At 39.7% G+C, this 25,422-nt stretch overlaps 1 protein-coding gene across 7 annotated transcripts in view; it reads right to left on the bottom strand.

The window, feature by feature from the left end:
- The window catches only part of LOC135476256 (uncharacterized), a 66,075-nt gene that overhangs the window by 13,412 nt on the left and 27,241 nt on the right, over positions 1-25,422 (bottom strand). Inside the window, exon 1 of one of the 7 annotated variants that reach the window (XM_064756226.1) lies at positions 11,623-11,762. The exons of 5 other annotated variants lie outside the window; for them this stretch is intronic. The gene's annotated coding sequence lies outside the window, so the exon portion shown is untranslated. Of the gene's footprint in view, positions 1-8,770; positions 9,388-11,622; positions 11,763-25,422 lie in introns of those variants that run through there. One more of the 7 variants, XM_064756227.1, reaches the window with a different exon arrangement.

The raw sequence follows: 25,422 nt of genomic DNA, 5'->3' as shown, positions 1-25,422 counted from the left end.
CTTGATGGTTTCTTTCCAACGAAGTGTTTCAATTCAGCACTTGCTGATACTAATGTTGGGTTATGTTGATGATGTGGTTTCCTAAAGTTTCCTTAAGGGTCGTATAAGGGAGATATTAAGTATAACTGACAGGAAGCCGTATTTCACCGGCTACGAGTGATCATTTGCCAAATAACACACTGTCGTCACTGCCATGTACTCCCTATATCTTCAGTATTTTCTCATATAGCGCTGCCCAAAGCCCACAATCAAACAAATTAGTGAGTAATTAATCAATGATGCAATTATTTTATGCATGAAGAGTCAATGTACAGCTCATGTGAATGATATGGACAGCGCTACAACATTGCTAACAGCTATACTCTTGCTATATACATGCACGGTTGTCATAGATCCAATAGGTAAATACACTGACAGGCCAACATTTGTCTCCTTTGCAGCGAAACTCTCCCACGTATTTCTGTTGTCTATGTTTGTTCAGGGGTATCACCAGCAAAGATCGGCCTCTGGCAGAGAATGTAAACGTAGACACAGGGGCAATATTTGTATCTGGTCAGCCTGCGGACTGAGGGTAATGCCATGGCATTTGCGGGTGTTACTCGAGACTATGCACTGGAGCAATACATGACAGCTCTGACATACTTCATTCTGACATAAAAAAAAACCATGCATGGGTTCATCCGTACGGCTATCAGTGAATACAGTACGATATTGTAACGCTCAGAGATAGGTAACCTGACAGTAACCGCACAGTCGTTCTATACATGTCGCCTCCATATAGATTGCAGAGAAGCAATGACCCCTTTGAAGATCTAACATTGATTTATACTGAAGGAATATCTATGATCCGTGAACGATGTCATCTCAGTGAATAGCTTAGTCAGTCTACGCAGCCTTGTAATAAACGCTTTTTACCAGCACGGTGCATCGTACATGTATCAACACTTACTTACAGTTGAATCAACCTATTTCTTGTAGAATGATAATGGTACTTCTTTACAACCGTTTAACTTACAACGGCTCCGCCTTCCGAAGTGTAAGACACTTTACCACGACATACCCCACTTCACCGACCTGGTATATACCCCTAGACAACACAGGTCTGGGTGACTGCTATTTTATATACCAGAATTGGGTTTTTACACAAACATAAAAGCTTACAAGAACTTTATATACGGGTTGTTTCTATTAGCCGACAGCGGTTATAGAAATAAAAATAAAAACGGATTCACCCTTCCGTAACGTCAGTTATCATTATGTTGTCAAAATGACGACCATAGTTAGACCTGATAACGACATACTTCCAGCAGTTCAACACCCAGACTCAATGCTCTATAACTCCAAACACAACTATTTTATTTCCTCGTAGTTATGTTTATTATTTTCCTCATTTTCTTTTCTTACTCTCAGGTTACGGTGTATACTTACAATAACTTATCCTATTAACATGCCTGTGCACAAAAGAACGCCCTCAAGTATCTTCATAAAAAAGCCTGCTCTGATTTTCTTGCCTACAATATACCTATTATAGTTCAGGTTTTAAATCTAATAAAAAATACATATAATATTTCCAAAAACACTTTCATAAGTGGTAAAAAAACGCATACATCATTATTATAAGATATGAATTGATCCCACACGAGCAGTACAAATACTGGAGATATTCCATTGTGATATCTCGGACTCTCACCGCAAAAAGTTTAGTGAATGTGCATGTTCTCTCGTGTAACGCTGTTGGCTGAGCAGTTTCTGTTTATCTCCACAAAAGTTAATACCTGAATTAGCTCATAAATATCGAATTAGCATATTTATAAAAACGCGCACTGGAAAAGTTGGACGTACATCCCATACCCACGTATATACATACATATATAAATTTTTAAATAGCAATGTGAATGACAAGTTAAAACATGACTGTTTCGCCATTTGTTTGGCCACAGCGTTTACTTAAGCGCAAGTATCTATAATGTAAAAGTGTACAGGAAATAGAACAAGCCAACAGTGGCGATTGTTTACGTCTACATGTACTTGTGTGTGCATGAAGTCACGATGACAACCTTTTATACATTTTGAAAGAAAAATGGTTGATTGGTTGATTGGCTGGCTGTGGTTCTGTACATTATTGTAAGTACGCCTTAGTCGGAATGGGTCATCACTTCCCTCACTAATTGCCTTCTCGATTAACTGATTGGCTGACTGACTGATTTATTTGTTGTGCATTTGATAGATCTTTGATAATAGAAGCTATTGCACAAGGTCACCCGTGGAAGAATGGAAGCAGTACTCTCACAGGATCACGTGACCACCTCATGCTTCACCATAACCCGGAAGCTATAGAGCTTATGACGTCCCTAATGTCATAAAGTTCCTCTGAAATCGGAGCTACGTTATGTATGCCTTACAAATATATGAGTTGTCCTTGTTCAGCCTTACGTCTGTGGATATGGCTTTGCCTCGGTTTGCTTTGTCTGTCACGTATATCGAAGGCAAACGTTACAGTTATTCTGAGGTCAGCCGTCATAGCCCGCTTTGCATTTGATCCAAGCCATACACGCATGCAAGATCTAATGCGGAGAGAGTAGGATTATCGTTTTTTCATATGTTCTACAATAACAACGATTTTGAATATTCTGGAGGTCTACATGAGATTTGCCCTAATGGGTAGATACACGTATACAGCCAGGAATGTTAGCATATAACAACAGAATAAAGCCGGTGTCTTTCTAAACTTTACTAAGGTTGAGAGCCCTGTTGCAACATGGGAGATACTGAAAAAGACGGCCCTTTATGGAAATAGAGGGCCCACTGAAAAAGGGGGACTTATACTGAAAAACAGAACAGTGACCTACTAAACAAAACATACAGCAAATATGGCGCGTAATAGCGAGCCTACATAGTGCAAAGGAGGGTCTTTTACAGATGGGTTTCTGAAGAAGATGACAAAATGTAAAAGAAGAACCCGAAAAATATCCTTTATTGACTTAACTGGCCTCAAGTATATTTTGAGTGGCTAAAGTACTATTACATGTACCGTGTGATCACTATATTATGTCAAACATAACAATACATGATTTTGCTAATGATGCCTGCAGGGGGAAGTAGAGTTAAACTGTGTATAACTAGCCTGGCTTATTAGACTACTTCAAATTATGTGATAATTATTACCTAAACGTTGTAATAACGCCATTAGCGCGCACTCTCTTGTCACTGGAGGCGCATTTGGTATCATTCTAGGTGGTAACACGCCTGTGTATTAAGTTCATTAAAACCGCAAGTGACCTTCCCAGTTTACAGCCAAAGAGAACGTCATAAGGAAGTATGTTGTAAGATAACCATTAGGAATAAAGGAATCCGGAGTACACATATGCTTGCATTGTATTTCGCAACAACGCTAAGTCAAATGCACTCATCCTTTCAGATAGGAAAGAATAAACAGTACTAACCTTACGCATTATTTAAGGACAGTTCACTGTATTATTAATCGAGTCTTAATGTCTTTCTCATATGAAAATGCATTTAAACGTACTAGGCTACAAAATTATACGTACAGTACATGATCAAACATGTATTAGTTCGATTATTTACAGGTTCGATTATTTAAGGGTTCGATTCATATTCAATTTTGTTCAAAATCCAATGCCTAGCAATCTACTACAGCACCTGTTTCAAGCAGATTAATAATCAATCACGACATACATAGCAAAATATGCAAATTAGGCATGTCATCGACAAATTCGGAATGATTCCTTTGCTTGCTTCGCTCCAGGCAGGTGAAATACTCTTGTGTGCATGTAAAACATATAAGCCGCATCCATGGGTGCACCTGTGTGGTCAAGGCTTGCTACCTGGCAATTCTACAACCACCTACAAGTGCAAATCGAATAGGCGAAGGGTGTATTTACTTAATAACAAGCAGGCGCTATTGGAGTATAACCATGTTAAGCCCCTCTTTACAGTCCTGCTCACCTCGCTGTCGACATGGTAATAGACTTAGTATACAGCCCGAGGGTGTTCCGATAAGACCTGGGTACAAATTCGAGGCCAGCTAGCCTGAGGGTGAGGTTTACAAGTTTACACCTTGTGCAGTACGAGACCAGTACGGCATGATTTGCTTATAAGGTAAATGCACAGCGGATTTGAGACACCGGGGTCAGACATAAAGCTGGTGGGTTTTGTAAATTAACCGATAAGACATGGAACAAAATAAGAGCCGCTAGGCAAACTGAAAACGACATAGCTTAAGTGTTACTTCTGTGATGAAGAGGAAACGTGAAGTAACTCCAAATAATGACGCCATTTAGGTCGATATTTCGGTTTAATTAAAACTATTATAAGTTACTTCACTATTGCCCTTCATAAAACTAGTCTGATGCCCACATGTGCTTCAGTTCTTTACAGAGTGAGAATGTCGCCTTTTATCATGTTGCATGTATTTCTGAATTTGATGCAATCTTGTATGGTGCTAAATGTGCTAATAATGTCCACTAATCATAAACACTGCACACATGTTTTCCATAGCTGATGATATGATTTTAGAAGTTTAGGACTCTTCTATAGCATGAAAGTGAAGTTGAGGGGTATCTCATTTAAAGTATCTGAAAACAGCTAAATGTTTGCCTTGACAGCCTTGTGTATTGACCAGGAATATCCAACAAAATAACGCTAGTATGATTCTGCTTCTGTTACTAAATAAATGAACCGGGGTCAGAGGTTAACGATTAACTCGCCAACGCGGCACAATGACACAGGAACCTATCTCTAAAGCTTGCTACAGTCGTATAAGTGAAATGTTCTTGAGTACGGCATAAAACACCAATCTAATAAATAAATGACAACATGCAGAGATACGTCACTCTAGTAATTGTGCTTAACGCTGCGTTGTGACAACTTTGTAAAACATCTGGCACCCGTCTTACAAACCTACTGCAACGCTACGTCAAGCGCATTTACACAGTGACGTATCTCTTCAATATATGTTGCCATGGAAGTTACGCCAGACGCACTTTTCACAAGTAGGGCTTCAGGGATGAGATATCGCTTTTGACGCTTTTGCGCTAACAACGACTCTGTATGTCCTAACACATATGTGTGCGAGATATACATATATTTAAGATAGATGCACCACTGCTGTACTAGGAAGCGGTGATGTTGGATGTTGGTGGGGGGGGGGGGGGGGGGGGGGGTGTTAAGACAAGAGAGTCCATTCATGAAAATATAGGGGTTGAAGACGAATATAGACTCACGATGCGAATTATTAAGCTGACAGACAAGGACCGCTAAGCAAATAAACAGAAATACCCAGAAAAGTGTTACGGATTATTGCTATGGTCTTTATGCTGGTGTAACAAAGGTTCTAGTCACCCATCACATATCACAACACACCATCAAGGTCAACAGGTGATTGCATCTATGAAATATGTATACGTAAGTGTTTTATATCTCTCAGTCCCGCCCCATGCAGACATAGCCTTAACCAGTTACAGTGTGCGTTTTTATGGCTTTTCGATAAGCTAAAAGTGTTAATGTATAGAAACAAAGCGATCTGGAGCTGAACCGTTTTATCACAGTTAACGAGAAATCAAACACTGGGGCACATTAATGGGTTATCTGTTCGGATATTAATTAAGGGAACACACACACGGGCTAGAAGAGGTCAATAGCGCAGATCATTAATTGGTTCTTGGTTGCCGTCGAGTTCAACCGGTATACTCTGGCTCACAGCATGACTCTAGGTCACGTGACGAACTATAGGTACTGCAGCAATTAAACACCCACCAGATCACGCGTTGACTTCCGCACTTCCGGAAAATAAATTAGGGCCTTGTCCATCGAAGCGAATTTTTATGACTATAGCAATGTTAGCCAAAGTGACAAATGGAAAAGGTGATAACTGTCACAGTAGCTACATGTTATAAATTAATCGTTTTTGGAGTGATAAACTTCAAAGCACCATGTTATATCACTCAAGATCGCTCAGCATAAGTATTTCATTTACATAGCAAATTGCAAAAAAAAAAAAAGAAACGGAAAACTCGAAGAATATCGATCCACACAGAAGGTACAAATCGCTGTAGATCGTTTTCTTCTGATTTATTCATTTATTTATTTGATTGGTGTTTTACGCCGTACTCACGAATATTTCACTTATACGACCGCGGCCAGCATTATGGTGGGCAGAGCCCGGGGGAAACCCACCACCATCCACAGGTTGCTGACAGACCTTCCCACGTATGGCCGGAGACGTTTTCTTCTGTAACGTTGCAGTGCGCGTGTACTTCATGTGTGTTTTATGAGTACACATACACCGATAATTGTGACTTAATAAAGGAAATAACAAAAGGGTTCACACCTTTGTTGCTTTACGAGTTTCCCGTTAAATAATGACACATATACTTCATGAGAAAATCCCTACCTTGCCCCGTGTGGAATTAGATGCCTACTTTTGGCCCCTGATAACTTCGTGTTATCAGGGGCCAGTAACGCCTGACGACAACATCAACTATTCAACAATGTCTAGTCTCGGCAGAGGTCTAAAATTCTACAAACACCTGTTGGATTGAGATAAAATGTTACGTCAAATATAACAGTAAAATGTGAGGCAAAATGTTCATTCCAATGAACGTTCACAAAGGCAGATTGTTCATTCCAATGACCAAGCCCTACGAAGAGCAGATTTTAACAATTAGGCCACTGGAGCAGTTGAACAAACTTATCAGGAATGTTTTGTCAGAACAATCCGCACACCTCCATTCATAAATACAGGCATGTTTCAACTGATCCATGAGAATCGACTGATCAAATGATTTATGCCGACTACTTTGTCTGGCATAGTTTGCTTGTATTCTTGCCCCGCGAATGCGCTCAGGAACTGGGTCATGACCGTTTGTATTTTCGACGTCCACATGCAGGCATTGACAGAGGCAGCTCTTGACTCCTGAGCTACAGTGTGTAATATTCCAAGGCAATCTACTTTAGCAGATCAATAGCTATTGATGTATTGATCCGTTATCAAGTTCGCCTACACACGCGTGTCTTCCCGTAGGTGTTATATAGTCAGATTTTTAACGGTAAGCCCTCTCGCCCAGAATCGTGCCTTAGAATCTGATGGCACGGTTACTGATCGATGTCTTCACAAGGCGTTTCCAATGTTACATCAGGATCATTGATTAGCAAATATTTCTGATGAAAGACAAACCCTTCATTTCCGACCCAAGTTGTACACCTCACTCCCTTCCCGTTTGCACGCTTCTCTTCGAGACCCCTCCCCCAGACCACGCGCCCAATTAAATATCAATCGCCACTCACCACGGAGGTTCTACCACAAAATGTCGTAAGCATAACACGCGATGTTTTCTGGTCATTTCTCAACTGGTTTATTGAAACCAACGTACGCAACATCATGCAGTATGAAAGGCTTGGAACAAATGGACCATCATGGCATAATGGCTTTCACGGAAGTTACACTTACAGCTCGTGCTATATTTTACAGCGTCATACATCATGATAGATCTGTATTGCCCAAGGCTAGAGCAATTGTCGATCCTGTCAACTCCGGTCACTGCCCAAAAAAGAAGGCACATTTAGGAGCAGGGACACGAGGAAGCTGCACGTTGTGCCGGTAAAGTGGCTTGTCTAACAGGTAATATAGCCTTACGCTTAGTCCATTACGAGATAATGATCAGCACCTGCGGGCAGATACATCCCAGCGGTTATATACAAGATGATAATGCTGTATTTACACGACGTTTTAGCCTGGTTTTAATGCTGTCATTGCATAACGTCAAACCTACAGAAATTTTCGTACATGTCAGCCGAAATCCTCGATATGCCTCGGTAGGATACGCAGGGGTTGTTCCGAAAATTTCATGCGAGGAAATGATGTTCTTATAAAGCCTGCTAGTTAATGTGAACAAAACCTTAAGGACCAGCCAGATATATAATACGAATTAACATAATTATATAATATAAAAAAAGAACTTTTCTACTTTTCTTTAGATGCTGAAATCCTTTCAAAATACCGAAGCAATAATCCTGAAGTTTGCTTAAGGCTGATTACACCCGATCTTAAATGTCGACATACTTTTGGCTTATCCCGCTGAGGACAATCGAACACAAACACAAATGCAGCTACTTGTCATTCGTCGAAGTAATCATCGCTCGTGACACTGCTTTGAGAAATAAGCCTGTCTAACCCAAGCCAATAATTGACGAATTTTAAAATCAATTATCAGCCTTAGGGACGAAGGTGTCAACTGTTAAAATTATCACGGATGGGGACCAATATTAGATAAACAGGACTGAAATTTGCTCATTCATGATTGAAAACACGGCTACAGGCTGAACAAAACTACAGGTGTTGAAACTTACGGTTTACACATTCTTTAGCACCGCATTGTGCAAGCTGGATATACAGTAAACGGAAGTATGCGTATACTGGCTAATGCTTTGATTCTTTTTCTTCCCAGATTTCATCATAACTTCAATGCCTGAAAACTCAACTACAGTGAGGCTCTGGTGTAAACCTGATATGAAGGGTAACTACATATCCCCATCCTCGGGCACACGTATAACAGGATGGACGGGGTTATGGCTCTGATACGCCATGATCTGGATTTACCAACGGTCTGCAGGCTATAGTCGATATGGACACATGGCGATTAATAAAGAACAAATTTGTCTACCACATTACATATTTGTGAAGCGCATTGTCATGCCTACGGCTTGTACGAACGCGTCATCATAGGATATGTCCCCAGAGAGGTTGTCTTACCTGAGACGTGGGTTAACTGTTAACCAGCCGCCAGATTTGCACTGGTGTTGGGTTTAAATGACGCTGTCTGGGAGACGCACCTTGGCGGGCAGGTGCGCGTGTGTAGGGCGGGATCGACGGTCATGGACAGCACAGGTATGTGAAGGTAAACCCCACAGCTGAACGGTTCAGGCAGAGAGAATTGAGAGTGCAGAAGAGTGCGAATCGGTCCTGCTTGTTTGTGATCGGGGAATACACGGGGCATCGACGTCGCCCGTCTCTCTAGGCTCTTGTCTTAAAAGCACAGGTGAACACTGGGTGACCGTATGACTCCCACATACACTGCTACAGATCTCACACCCAGGCTTCTCACACCCTATCCCTAACACAGCTGAATGCGTCCCACCGCTCTGCTGGTATTAGGCCGCTAGAACTCGCCTTTATCGTTGTAACACTGCAATAACTGGGCAGCGTTTCGGATCGATGCGCTTGTAATGCAGGGGGCCTGTGAAGGATTTTGCCACCTGTTTCTTTACGACACATCCTATCACTGATCTATACTCGGGTGTTATAATAAGTCATTCATTGTACAGGGAAACATAATGCGGAAGGTCACCTGGGGCAACCTAGAAATTAAACTCAATCCCACGACACCGCCCCCCCCCCCCCCCCCACCGCTTCTTCCTCAAATGTGACATCTACACATTCTATTTCACGGACGACATCACACCGTGCACACAAATCAGCCCGTGACTTGGTGACCTTAACTATAATGGGATCAGGTCGTTATTGGAGTTTTCACAACTCATCAGCATCATTAAATCAAGGTTTCTATTGTTTGCTGTGTTCACAAATTACACGCAAAAACACAGTGAAGTTTGAATCGGGTGATTGAAACAACACAATAACACTAATACGTTGATATTTTCTCTACCATACAGCGTCTTTTCCCTGCAGCCAACCGAAACGACAACACTGTCACGGCATACATCAAGAGAAAGCCAGTTTAACAACAACAACATTCAGATACATTATCTGTTTAATTGAATGATTGTTCGATTTGTTGATTTATTAAAAGTCAAATGTCTCAAATCGCCCTTCTGTCAAAGAAACGTTATAGTGACGAAGCGTGTTTCATGATTCACAACAGCTTTTTCACACAGGTATATACTAATGAAGAAGAAGAAACATCTCCAAGAACGAAGAAGGCGTATTTGTAATTGGGTAAAGCTTTTGAGTCGGTTTATTTATTTATTTATTTATTTATTTATTTGATTCGTGTTTTACACTGTACTCAAGAATATTTCACTTATACAACGCTGGCCAGAATTATGGTGGAAGGAAACCGGGCACAGCACAGCATGAATATGTCCTAACATTACAAATCTAATTACAATATTGGCAAGGTTGATACTCATTTATAGCGGTCACCAGCCAGCTATTTTCTAATGATGTTCAAACAGGCAACAGGTTTTGAGCTACTTGTAACGGGATATAAAAATTTGTGGAGTCTGTACGACTGAATGACAATATGACACGAGAACGTATCATCAAGGCATCATCGTCATGAAAAACTCTCTCCATGTACTGATCAGCTGTCTTAATGTTTAACTTACTGTAAATTGGTGTAGATTTGAGAAAACAACAATGCGTCAATACAAAGCGTAGGAATCTAAATGCCAAGTCACAGACAATCGTATACGGCAAAATGAATATACCACGTGTATCAACATATTCCTGCATAATATTCCCTTACAAATGCATCGCCACTCCCCACCTCGGAACCTATTCTAAATTCGTTTGAAAAAAAAAAAAGAAAACTTAGGAGGAATTTAGAGAAGTATTTAGCAGTTTTAAGATGTTAGAAACGCATGCACGATGGTATACATTTTGTATTATATGTTTAGTTATTAATTCAAACCATTCATTTTAATGCACAAGTTTTAGTTACAAAGACATATTTGTGTGTTAGTGACGATTTAAATTTAGCCGTGAGTGGAATGGAGGGTCATTTCCCACGCAAGCAAGCGACATACTTTTCTCTGTTGTTACGTTGGAATTCTCGTGAACTACCTCTTCAACTTTCGGGGCAGAACTATACGGACTCTTCCTCTCCGGCCGTAAGCGGGAAGGTTTGTCAGCAACCTGCGGATGGTCGTTGGTTTCCCCCGGGCTCTGCCCCGTTTCCACCCACCATAATGCTGGCCGCCTTCGTATAAGTGAAATATTCTTGAGTACGGCGTAAAACTCCAATCAAATAAATAAATAAATAAATATACGAACTCAAGTATCGCAGAAAAGAGGGAAAGAGTTCATCACTTGGACCAGTTTGTTTTTGTCTGTTATCTTCCTCATAAATACATCCTTGCAATATCATAAAAAAATCTATACAATTTTTGGCGGCAATATTGGTATGCATGCGTAAACCTAAAGCAAACCCCCTTGCTTATGTGCAGATACACAGTAGCTTTAAGGGGTCCCTCAAATTCTGAGCGCATAAAAACTTACGGCCTATAGCGTGTCGGTATTATCGTGATGTACCATACAGATTTCCACCAGACAGTACCTTCTGTATCATCGGCCGGTCGTTTCATACAATACATCGGCTAACAAATGGACGGGCGTTAATAATGAACAATGGTATATGACCAATGTTGGCCTGAAATGTCGTGTTGTCACGAAGGGTATTACGCATGTGCACAGAAGCCTTATAGCCAGAAGCCATTCCAATAAATACATCTACCACAGCATTGTACTTCATGTAGTTATTATAGTGATACGCCACTGTTCAATTCTAGCTCATTAAGAACAATGTAAATGTACTCCCATGAAGCAAAGCTAGTGTGACCCATGTAGCTGGCGTCAAGTCATACCTGTGGTCAAATTTGTGGTTCTCGCAAAGGCCGAGAAAACACGAGGAAATGGTGTAACATTACATGGCAGTTTTCATAACATCTGAACCACGCTGTGATCTTCAAACAGCCGACATAATCCTCTTGCACATAACTGCGTGTGCTGCCTGAAAACACAGACGTAAGACACTACACGAGCGATCAATACGTCCACTCACGGATACAATCACGTACTTCCGGTATGAGTCACGTGGTCATGTGGTCAGTCACAGAAAATTAAGGGGTTTTTTTCCCCCCAATGAACCCGTCCAAACCGGCTCCTTGCATTTTAATTAAAAACCCACATCCCCGTTAACATAATCTGGAAGAGGGGTTTTTAGACCTTCGTTTTAATAGTGCAGTGAAATGCTGTCGACATAAATACCGCAAGACAACGTGACAAGAATGAGAAGCACCAAGGAGATGTAACCTCGAGATGAGAAGAATGTAGAACCCGGATGTAGGTATGGGTGTCTAACGTCTCCGGTTTATCAGTACAAGCAAACTGTAAGCCTTATATGTATATTTACGTAAGCTGTGGGCCGCAACACTGAGCCCCAGGTACGCTTACCAAACAGGTTACACAGGCGTAGTTTTATGTCAATGTGACCCTTTCAGTCTTGTCACCATCATCATCCGCATCATTATAACCACCATCATCACTGCTGTCGTTGTCTGCAACATCATTATCAATATCAACATTGTCGTCACTCTTATTATAACCTTCTCATCAGCATTATCCTTTTTACCATCGTCATTTTCAGAAGGATACAAACCATCTGTAATACAGCGAGCTATTCACATAATAACTCGATCTTAACTAGTTCCCCATGCAACATAGTCACACTTAGCTGCTTCAGTGAGAAATCTTTAACTAATATCTAAAACACGTATATGTATATCTTCGTTTTTTTTTATTCATACTTTCGTATTAGTTCGTCTTGTGCTTAAACTGTTTCCTCCCACAACAATGCCGGCCGCCGTCGTATAAGTGTTAACAATACCACGATAGGTGTCATTTCTTTTTTAATTAAACAGAAGATGATTTGTCTTCTATGTAAGCTATACAGGTGTTCAAAGTTGCGAAGTACATTCCACAAAAGCTATGCTCTCCACATACGTAAGTACGTAAGCTATTGCTTTAAGTTAAGATTCACATTTATGTTCTAAATATGCCTGCAAGGCATTCAACCTCAAAATCCTGTTTTACCCATTAATGTTTTAACAAATTGGGTATCTCCGAATGGGATTGGTTTTAATTTGGTTGTATACAAGCTGTCACTCTAAAGGTCGTTTCAGTGATTAATTTGATCAATGCTATATCTTCATTAGCTATGTAACAAAATTTTGTTAATTACCCTGGCTTTTGATTACTTCGACTCAAACAACAGCGCCATGGAGTGAACATGCAATATGAATGACACGGGAAATATAAAAGCTCGTAGAGAACAAAGGCCGTTTGTAAGTGGACAGCTGCATTCTTTAAAATGCTGATGGACATATGGCTGAGTGATCAAAATCAGTGCGAGAGAAGGTTCCTTCCGTAATAACACTTCCTTATATAGATGTACATGTGTAAATTTGTTTCATGACTGTACAGCCAGCTCATGAAGAAATTGTCGCCATGTCATAGGTGGTCAAATTTTAACACTCAATCACGCACACTTTTGTACATACTACAATCCATACCCCCAGAACGGATTTAAAACAAAAACAACAAAATACTAGTAACACTAGTAACATGGATGCCGCAAATGAAAGAAAAAAACCTAAACAGCACATTTATTGCACCAAATAACTTCAATCTGCATTAGAATGCTTTAAAATAGCTTCAACTTCCATAAATAAATTTAAGTTACAGCTTCTATAAATAAATCTGAGTTTCAATTTCCCTAAATCGTCATAGTTGTTCTTCAAGTAAGTGATTACACACAGAGACTACAGCCGATGCTTTTTCTGTGGTGGAGCAGGCGTGCCTAGGTTAAGCCACTCGCCTTCGGCAGCTTACTGACAAACCTTCCCAAGAACGACGTACACGCAGACTTATCGGGCGAATTGGATCTCCACTCCTATGATGAACAGACACGCCCTGAACTATTAATAAACTAGACAGCATGTAAGTCAAAATGCTTCCTTAATATCGTTGCAACGTACAATCGCTCTGGTATTTGCACATAATCCGCGATGAACTATCATGAAAGAATATATATGGTTTAGACGTCTAGCCTAAGTGTAAAACCACCCACATTGACATAACCTATTTCAAACCCAAACCAAACAAGCATGGCGCAATTTAGGACTATGCCCCAACGTTTTGAGTTTTTAACAGTTAACGGAATGTATCGGTTGGAACCTTATTATTTACACAACTATATTTGCTTGACCCATAAAAGATCACATTTATGACCTGCTGTGATATGGGTCAAGTGTACACTCAGGATAATTTATATGAGCAACAAATGGGCTGATAAAACTGCGAGGCACTCGTATGTCCTGGTGATGATATTTGATTTAAATCTCACAAGAACACCAGGCATGTTATTACCAGCCAGAGTATGAAATCTGCCACCAATGCGGTCGCTGTGAGTTCAAGACCAGCTCATGCTGGCATCCTCTCCGGCCGTACGTGGGAAGGTCTGCCAGCAACCTGCGGATGGTCGTGGGTTTCCGCCGGGCTCTGCCCGGTTTCCACCCACCATAATGCTGGCCGCCGTCGTATAAGTGAAATATTCTTGAGTACGGCGTAAAACACCAATCAAAAAAAAAAAAAAAAAAAAAAAAAAAAATGAAATCTGCCCAGTTACACGAACATGTGTTACAGGGACCTCAGATGTCCCTCTGATCACACCTGGCCTCACTTCGCCATACAAAAAAAAATTGCTTTTGAAGAAACAGAATGTTACATTTTCCCCAACCAAAAATCCCAAATTTCATTGATCTAAAGACATTTAATTTACATCTGTATTGTTACAGTTTTAAACAGTCAAATGGCCATTTTCGTCTTATTTAAAAAAAACGTACCTCAAAACTAAATTAAGCCTCATTTAACGGACGTCTAAGAAAATTACATGTACGTAGCGTATCCGATAGTAAATGAGTATACCAACAACATGATTATTTATTTATTTATTTATTTACTACAATTATAGAACTATATAGATTCAAGGTACTGATTGGAGGAAACAGGACAGGGATCAGAAAAAGGAAAATAGCAAAAATAAACACTTAGCGAAAGTTGTAAAATGCATTTTGAAAGGTGTTTGATGTTTTAGCAATTTCCAGCGTATTGCTAATTACAGAGCATAGTGACATTGTAGGTTTATTATTTCTGTTTCTCGACACAGATATGGTAGCGGAGGAGGAATTAATTCACACATAAACCCAAACTCCCAGATTTTCCCAATCGGAAAATTGACATCGGATGTGTAAGAACACCTTGTTACAGTGATTCACATTACGCTCGATTTAATGGGTCAGCAGCAACGTATAACAGTTCAATCGTTAATGCAGCTCACAGGCTGTATAACTGTTTTCTCTCCATGATTGACTTCCGTCTAGAACATCTGCCGACGAATCGATCTGGCTTTTGTTAACTTGGTTAGGGAGTTCAAATAATCGGCGCGGAATCCCCTAGCCAATGCAGGGGGCTTGTGTTCTCAGTCAGTTTCATTTACAAAATGGCAAACAACCATGTTCTTGGCCCCACGGGGGAATTAGAAAAGTACATTCCTAAAAAGTAAACCGTTTTACCTCCGTCTCTACGCTAGCTTCCATACTGGCGACAGGCATTAAAATACTTTCATGATTCATTGGGTTTTGTAAAAAAAAAAAAAAAATACAGTAGGTTGTCGGTATATAGTTTCTATGGTGGTCTAACTTAAGTTATCTCCCCTGGTGAACTAGGCGGATCCCATTATATCGGCAAGCAGATGCTGCTAATTTCGATTAACTAATATTTGTACAATTTCGAAAAACACGGACAGTAAAACTATAGCAGTGACCACAGTATGATAAGTGACAAATGATCACACGAACGGGCCAAATCCGGCCTCTTGTCCGTTTACCTCAAGTTTTATTGTACACGTTTTCGGTGCCATATAAAGAAGCATACACGTATGGTGCATGTTGGATGGAATATTGCTATATTGTGGCATGTATATAAGCCATGCACGGAATATGAATAAATCAATATATTTGAAAAAATATAACATGAATGTGTTATCCAGTCAGTCAGTGATGGCAAAGCGACACAATGGGTCCAAAATCGTAGAGGGCCAAAAATTTCGTACTTGTAAGGGCAACTTGGCACAAATGGTAGATGGCCAATGGTTTCGAATATGGCAGGTCAACTGGGAAAGCCATGATACTGGAAAAAATGATTGGATGTAAGCACTGACCTTTCGAACTGAAGTGTTGCATCAACGAAGGTGATATGTATCACACTGCGGAAGAGATCCTTAAAGGAGAAAAAAACTTTAAAACATGACACTATAGGCCGAAAAGAGTACATTTTTTCTATCTGGTGGTGCCTGCTGCATAATTTTGCCATTTTTCCTCGCCATACACGTAAAGCCTGAGAACGATAAAGCTGGCTTAAATTGCTGAGTCCATGGCGTCCTCCATCTTTAAAACTCTGTAATTTATGCTGGGGGTGTGTTGCCTCTCAGCCAATGAGAGTCGTTAAAACTGCCGGCTTGTTCGAACTGCAGTTTGAAGCGAACTGTACTATTCGCTACCCTCTGAGAAGAAGACTTCTACCGGAAATGTATGAACTGCACTTCGGCGCTTTCCGACGGCAATTCTCCTCCTAACACAGAAGGTTTCAGGACTAGTTCTCAGGCAAAATAGAGTCGCCCACAGCGGATTTTGGCGCTGACTTTATTTATAATTTATCAACTTGAGGTACATATTAGAATATTTTATGGCATGCACCTGCGAGGAAATGCATACTCCTTTCAATGGTATTTGATTAATATTTAAATTTTCTTCTTGTTTTAGTCCTCAATCGCCACACAGAACTCTCTCAATAACTTAAGAATTATAACCTGTTCAGATCAATAATTTCATCCATTTGATCTACAATCAACTTCTTCTGTTATAACACATGTCTCGCTATCAATATATATCAAAATTTCGGTGACATGGAACATAACGGTCTGTTTGGGATCGGAATATTACCTGTTGCGGAGATTGATCTGGCGCCTGATGTTTCCCACAGATTGGTTTTCGTTTACCGAAGGAAAAATACTTGGCTGAACGTAAGGGCTTTGAACTTTTGACCCGAAGTGTTCGCTCAACGCAGATGATATGTATCCCGCCTAAGAAGACATACTAATAGTTTAATCTTTGATCGCCACATCACTCATATTGAAAAAGTAACTGAAACCTTACAGCTTGTGTGTCCGGATCAATAAATTCATTCGCTTGATCATCAAATCAACTGTAGCGGATCAATAAATTCATTTGCTTGATCATCAAATCAACTGTAGCGGATCAATAAATTCATTCGCTTGATCATCAAACCAACTGTATCTCTAATAAAACACGTCACGCTATCAATACTGATCACAACAATGATTTGATACCACAAAATAACGCTTTGCATTTTGAAAATGCCAAAATACCAAAACAATACATACAGCTCTACATGATTGTCGTGGACATTAATATCAGACTGCAATTTTTGCTTTAATTTCGAATTCATTAAAGAACATTGCAAATGTTAGTAATGATATTACATACGCAATGATAATATGCAGCAACAATACATTTCTGTGTATGAAAATTCATGAATGTCTGAAGCTATGATATGTAAGAAAGTTAACGTAATATTACGATCATGTGATCCATTATTTCCGACGTGTCTTTCCTGTAATGCTTAATATTCCTTTCAGCGCTCTCCCTTTTCCGGCCTGTTGCCTAGCCTAATCTGTTAGTTATGTAGGCCTATACTCTCCCACAGTAAGACAAGTATAGGAGACACAAGTGACACGAGATCCTGTGATAAACATCCACCTGTGATCTGGTGAAACCCTAGACGAATTTCTGTCGCTTATCTTATAATTACTTCTGGCTTTCCTGTTGTGTAACTTGGCTGTAAATCACTTGGCTGTATTAAATCATTTATTTTCTTTGTACTAAAGCATATTTATCATGTCACAATTTACCTTATGAACTTCTTTTTTGGAACCCTATGAAATGTTCAGCCGTTATTTGTTTTAATAATACATAGTGTGAAAACCTTATAACAAAACTCACGACGTGACTCACCAATAGATAAATGATGTCCATTTCCCAAAACCAGTACTAACTTCCGGTTAGCCAGAGGACCCCGGAAGAAGCGGTACCATCGTGAGGAGTGTGACGAAGATGTTTCGCCGGGCATAAACTGCATGCTGATAGGTCCGGTGGCTACGTGCTAAAACTTTTAAACAGGTGCTCTAGACGTACAGATTTCTGGGGAAAACTTGTCCTCTCAGTCGATATTGGTGTGTACTTCCTTGGACTTATGATAAAACTTTTTGAATTTTCACCATCACTGATACGCAACGAAACACTTCATTTTGAATGAAACCGATTGTTATCGACAAAAGTGAGTTCTTGCTATATTAGCAAAATGTTGCAAAATTTGAAATGTTTGCCACAAAGTAGTGTAGGCCTACTGGTTATATGCAGTGTCAGACTGAATCCTGAATCCTCATATCCAGGACGCTTGTACACAGCATGTCATTCCTGCAAAGCCGTGAGCACACAATAAAGTTCTCAAAAGTGCAACGAAAAGAAGAAAAAACATTCCATTTCGCGATTCTCAGGATGCAGTGCAAATTAGCTTCTAGTTGAACGTTCAAGGCGGGAATTGTTGACGTAACAATAAAAACTGAAAACGTGATCTGCAGTGTCCCCAGGCCTTCTCTCAAATGGCCGGCGAGTATACAGGGCAAGGAGATACGATGTGAATCTGACCTACTGTAAATCCGTTTGTACAAAATGCTGCTCGTTCCTTCTGGGAACATGGCGATCCAGAGCGATGGATAAGCCGGTGAATTAACTTAACGGAAGCGGGTAAGAGAGGAAAATCCTGGTCAAAGAAGACAGGGCCGCATGAAAACAAAAGCCAACTTCATTGGTTCAGGTTTAGATGAGAAGGACGTATGGTCGACTGGTCAGTTGAACTTTACTCTGCGCATATGCAGAACATATTTCAGCTTCTCAACGCATGCGAAGAATGCGTTTCTTGAAGGAAATACTGCTTCTTATAAACATGCCCACAAATATTCACCTGATATGAAGAAATGGACGAGAGCCAGAGGATACACAGACACATTCCATAACGTGTCCAGCTGAACATAAAGAAAACATTAAACATTTCTCAAAACATTCTATAAAAATTGTCAACAGTCAGGTATTCATCATAACGGGAATAGAAGATTATGTGTGAATGCATGGTTGTGGTGAGCTAAGAGGTATCAAAGTTTTGTGGAAATTTTTTATGGAACTTCCCATCCGGTTATTCTCGCAAAAACCAATTAATATCGCTGCCAATAACTCGCATTGATTTGTGAATGTGGGTAATAAGTCGAAAGGGAAGGTCTGGCTACAACCTGCAGATAGTCGCGGGTTTCCCCTGTGCCCTGTCGAGTTTTCTCTAACCTTACTGCTGACCGCCGCCGTATAAGGAAAATATTCTTGACTACGGCGTAAAACACCAATGAAATAAATAAATAAATTTAACGTGTATTCTGTAGTTTTTCCAGCATTAGCCATAGTCACACTTTCGAGTGGATATTTGAGCATAAAACAATTTATTGTAGTATATACATGTAGTTCAGCTTTAGGGAAGAAAACAACGATTGGCGTCATATTTTGTAGGCCGTCGGAGTTTCCAATAGGTTGAAGACATTTGAAGCAACAACGCCAAAAACACACAAGCAATTTTCCTAAATGACACTTCTTCCAACTTGATTAAGGCATATTAACAAAAAAAGTGCTACTCTTCGACCGAGAGTAAAGGAGTTAATTAACCACTGCTTATAAACAAAGATTAGCAACCAAAAACATAACCTCATCAAACTGTAAGGGAATGAATTACCAGGTAAATATTCAATTACTGTAACTTCTGTTCTCATTTCACGAGAACCCCAAAAGTAAATGTCTCTCTTGAGGGAAAATTTTTAACAATCGCATTTACATCGCTTAGTTAATCCTCCAAACGACTGCACACAGAAAAACATAATATATTGTCCCTGCACCCACGAAATTAGCAAGTGTAACGAATCTATTGACTCATTATCCAACCGTAAATATGTTCATACTTGTAACTACACAGGGACATGTGACGGAGACGACCCCGTGTAAGCCTTAGAGACGGGCTAAAGCCCAGAAGTGGTACAGTTGAGACGAACATGAAAGACTGGCCACATGTTGGTGTTTGAGAGTTAAGACTTAGCGGAGCCGAAGAAAGCCCAGGTAAATGAACAGGTAATCGACAAGCAGATATAGGGTAATTAGGCATTGATCAGGTCGGGAAGGGTGGGATGTGAAAGTGATCCAGAGTCTCATTACGTTTCCTTGCGTCATCCAGCGACGTCCGGAGATGTCTGTCAGTATTATGGACATTAAACCTAAGAATCGACTCAGCGCTCTAGGGGGTCAGCCTTAAGTAGTATCTTGTCGATATGACGTCTGCCAAACTATATCCACTATGACATGTTGTCTGATATCAAGACTATCAGAATACAAGCGCTATTATACTGTGCCAGAGTTAAGTGATATCGCGTCTGCCAGGTCACATACACTGTGAGATGGTGTCACACTCAAGTGCTATCAACTGGGTCAGAATAAGTGTTATTATATGATAAGTGTTATTATGTCTGTCATATTACATGCAATCTGATGTAGTTTCACAAGTGATATCTGCCCACTGTTACACGGTTTCACAGTTACGTGATATCAAGTTCGCCACAATACAGGGAGTTTACGATATTACGATGATATCCTGTCTGATATCTAATGGCAGTGAGATATGAAATAGTTAACTGTCACTGAAGCCTTATCTATCAGAAGACATTAATGAGATTAATCAAAAACCGAAAGTGGTCAAAAGGAATTCAAAAGTAAACCAAAATATTTGAGAAATTGCAGTGAACCGGACAAGTATACAGTATACATTACTCTCAAAGCAAATGACCAACGTCTCCTGAAAATTCTTTTTTTCTCAAAAAACTGTTTGTTCCGACAGCAAAATTCAAAATTCCCATGAATGCTAAGAAGTTCCCACAATATGATTCACCTCTCACAAAAAAAAGCGGTCACGCTTTTCACTCACTTTCATCAGGGAGTACACTTAATTTCTAAATTTACGTCTGTCTGGAAATTGCAAAACTATGGTTAAGTACCTCATTATCTGAACCAAAAGCAGCTCGGATGATCTTAGCTTCCACTCAATAAAACTATATTACATTTATATGTATACATATATTTCTGTTACTCATTAATCATGTACTGTTTTCCATAAACGAACCTTCAGTATTACCTTCACAATTATATTACTGCGGGACTTCAATTTACATCAGCCCGCGGAGAGGGCCTGACTAGGACATTGCGAAAGTTCTGCCTCAAAGATATAGTCAAAATTAAGGAATGTCTCATGAAAAACGTAGGCTTCATAAATCTATATTACAAAGCCCAAGGCCGTCGGAACAGTTCTCGGATCCGTGTTGAAGAGTACAAGATAAGTTGGTGGGGTGGAGGGGGTGGGGGTGTTGACAGTAAAAAGAGGAGTCACCCTAATTGTTCTGAAAGATTAAAGGCGTCTGGCTTTCCGCAGACGTCGCTTCAGGGTGTTTTTATGTTAAGAATTAAGAGAGGAAAAATGAGGCAAACCATACATCGAATGTAAATCACGTTTATCTCGCTGTGATAACAAGGGTTATGACTGTTCTTGAAAATAAAGGCATTTATGTTCTGTGAAGTATAATCTTTCATCGTCGTTACATGACTGAAAATTTGCTAAGTACGGCGTTAAACCCCAAGCATCCATACATACATATAGTCTTTCACCATTGATCTTTGAATCCAGACAAAATCGAATCACAAACCACAACAACAGGTATCATACAGTTCCCAAAAATCTCACAAACTGCGATTTGTTTATCACAAAATGTAATGTATACAATGTTACATAGCATCTTAGCTTACTCTCAAAAAGAATCTGTTAAATCTAATAGAAAATCTGCTACCTGAGTGATGCTAGAATACTTTATATTATTGTAGTAGATTATATATTCTGTTAAATATAGCACACATATTCTATTAATTCAATATAAATATTGTATTAGATTAATAGGTTATGTGATAACCTATAACATGGCACAGAATTATGTGATAATACTTGTAGTATAATACATTCTAGCATCCCTCAGACAACGGGGTATCTGTTAAAATTAACACATTGTTATTTTTTGTTTTGAAATTTCTGCAGGACAAGACACCGCAATGACTGATTTCAGGGTAAAGATGCGTGCGTTAACGGTATCTTTCTACATAGGATACCGGCCCCGATAGCACAGTTGGTAGAGCGTCCGCTTCGAGAGCGGTAGATCCAAGGTAAATCCTGGGTCGAGTCACATCTAAGACTTTAAAAGAGGAAGTTGTAACTTTTTCGCTTGGAGTTCAGCATGAAGGGGATAGTGTATCGACTGGTTGAGCCGTATCAGTATAACGGCGCGGGCGGAGCAGCTTACTTGCCTTCGGTAAGTCGTCTCAGTGAAGCAGCACTAGACAAAAGAACGGTGGAAACCCGTCCTGCAACAAGGAGGTACATTATATACACTCTAAGGGCCCCATCGTCGTCATATGGCTGAAAAATTAAACCCCAAGCCCTCACTCATTCATTCACTCTATATAGGATATCACGTGCGTTTCTGTGGACTACACAGCGTCGGAGTAGAAAGCACAGTCAGAGTTAAACTGAAATCCTCTGGACCTAAAACTGGACCTAGACAACTTAAAGCATACCAAACCAAAGCTAGTTCTTGTATTTTAAACAGCTGTAAGACCCTTTTCCAGCCCAGCGCGTTGGGAAAATATAACTGACATTTAAATCCAACAATAAGACAGGTTACTTCCACGCAAAGAGAAACATTCATCGGTTTTCCGTAAACCCGTAAAATATTTAATATTTTCTGTAAAATATAACACTATCTGAGAAATATATTAAAGTATCTATTGAGAACTATTCAAGTAAATAGTAGATACATACAGTATACTGAGCAGGGAAAAAGTAATGGGATTATCTTTATTTGGTATTTAGAAGTCCTTATGACTGCACAGATTCTTGTCAAGAAAACTGGCTGTTTCGAAACCGGGAATAGCCTCATGCAGGTTTCAGAGACAGAGGCTTTATTCCTAAACAATAACAATGCTGTTATTTAACCCACAATTTAATAAGAACGAATGTGCTTCAAACAAATTCGTGTGGTCAGTTTAGCTGTTAATTAATGGAATGATTAATTACTATACTTGGACCTCAATTTAGCGCAACGTATTGCTAGGAGGTAGTGTAAATTACAGTTCAGCGTTCAACTGTCAACAAAGATGAATTTTGTATCTCCTACTTGACCTCTTAGTGTAACGATCTTGGAGTTAACTCCCTTCCATGTCCGCCCCCAATCTGGTACTAAACCTTCCGTCAACTTGTCAACTCGGCTCTAAACTGTTTTTATTGTGTTCGCACCTGCGTCTAAAGGCCATGGGATTTGTGGATTATATCACGATGCGATCTTTTCACAGGCCAAAGCGAATTTTTCAGGCGACTGTTTCGTTGTAAATGTCACGTAAGATTATATCATAACTTGCCAGAAAACGGATGGACAATAATTCTCACGCCATGTCAGTTGTTTGCTAAAGAGCTCAAATATGTTTTTTATCTTTCAGGAAATATGCTCCATGCTTTGTGTGTTTGTTTTTTGTTTTAATATTTTTGCAGCAAACCATTCATCATTATAAACACACTTGGGGATATATAAGTTGACACTATTTAAGCTTTTACTAACCAGTTACAATAAAACGTCTAACTGAGGTATATTGACAAGAGGTCGTGTTTTACCGGTAACGTGTGATCATCTCTTTACCAACTAATATCACACTGTCTTCATTGCTTATGCTTTACTACCCATGTTGTAGTCTCTTTATATTGGTAAACACCCAAAAACAAACCAAAGCTGAGATATTTTGGGGGCTCACGGTTCACCACAAGCGTAGTATGATACAGTTCATGACACATTGAGTAGAACATTTCAATGACATATGCCTGACATGTGCTTGGATCTTTGCTGGTTGCCTTAACCAATGTAAGCTGCATCATATTTTCGTCATGATATATACCTCTAACATATCCCGACTAAGGTAAATGGAAGCCCTGGCTGAGATAAACTGACACCAGGCCGTATTTCACCGATAATGTGTGACCATTTGTAAGCTATCACTCTGTCGTCGCTGCTCTGGTTTTGTTTTCTACGTTCTACGATATTAGGTCGATTAGGTCTTTGATGTTAGGTCGATTGCACAAGACATACAGTGAAGGAAAACATTTGTCGAATTATCGACAATGGTAGATAGCTGGGGAGGTACGAACACATTAATTCGTTCTTGTTTACGTCAAATAACTTTGATTATTAACCATAGCGCATATGTGGCACTGCTTTAGGCGTTCTGGTTTTGAAATGAGCAGCCCACGTTCAGCATACTAACTGCTATATTAGCCTATTTTTGCAAGTTGTCACAAAAATGACGGATGCATGCTCTTGTATAATGGTTACGTCCATGCCGGTGCCAAAAATATGGGATGATGATGAATCGTGTTGATGACGGCTCCATTCTAGCGATTTAAAAATGTGCGAATGCATGAAACACTTCTTGGACAAATTAGTCATAACGATAAAAGCCCTGTGTGATCGTTCGCCAAATATTACACTACCGTCACTGCTCTGGTGTTACATTCTGTGTTGCTGTCTATTGTATTCCAGACCAGTCTCACAAATTTGCTTTGGTTTGTATTCTGAACATTGACTGTGAGTGATTATATAATACACGAGGGAAACGGCACAATATAAAACAATAACCAGGAAAACAACCAGGAGAGGACTTCTAAACAAACCAGCCTTTTCTATTGTTTTATCTCTGTCCTGCAGGGGATTCCGTCACGACAGTGTCCTGCATTGTGATTGATACATCGTCGCACCACAAGGGAAAAAGCTACAGACAAACCTGATCAAAACGTGTTCATACCAGAAATATGCAGGCTGTATATTTCATTATTATTATTATTATTATTATTATTATAAAAAAATAAACAATGTCCCATTGTGTTTGATTGGGTTCAGCATGATGGGTCATATTTAGAGTTGTCCTTTTGAAATCGACGGAAGGTAAAAAGTCAAACTTGGGTTCATAAAACGACCAAAATTTGATAACCGATGTAATTGCTCACGTCCATGCATGCACCAGTTCATTCGAAACTTTGCTCAATAAGAAGTTGAAAATCCCCTCTATTCGTTATACTTTGTACGTGACTCTTTCAAATATTTACGCACAAACACGTTAAATTCGAAACTTGCTTTATCTTTTTTTAATTCTAACTCGTGTAAACTTTTAAAGGCTATACCAAGTGTTTCCCCCATGGTACCTAATTGTCGTGTACGCGACTTATCATCAGAACTCGGACATCGAATTTGATTTATTGTTTGCTCACAACATATAGTCCGTTCTCTATTCATCAGTAAA

The sequence above is a fragment of the Liolophura sinensis genome, chromosome 10 (genome assembly GCF_032854445.1).
Source record: "Liolophura sinensis isolate JHLJ2023 chromosome 10, CUHK_Ljap_v2, whole genome shotgun sequence".
Classification (NCBI taxonomy): domain Eukaryota; kingdom Metazoa; phylum Mollusca; class Polyplacophora; order Chitonida; family Chitonidae; genus Liolophura; species Liolophura sinensis.
Note: the sequence above shows the minus strand (reverse complement) of the source record. Positions and strands in the feature narration are given on the sequence as shown.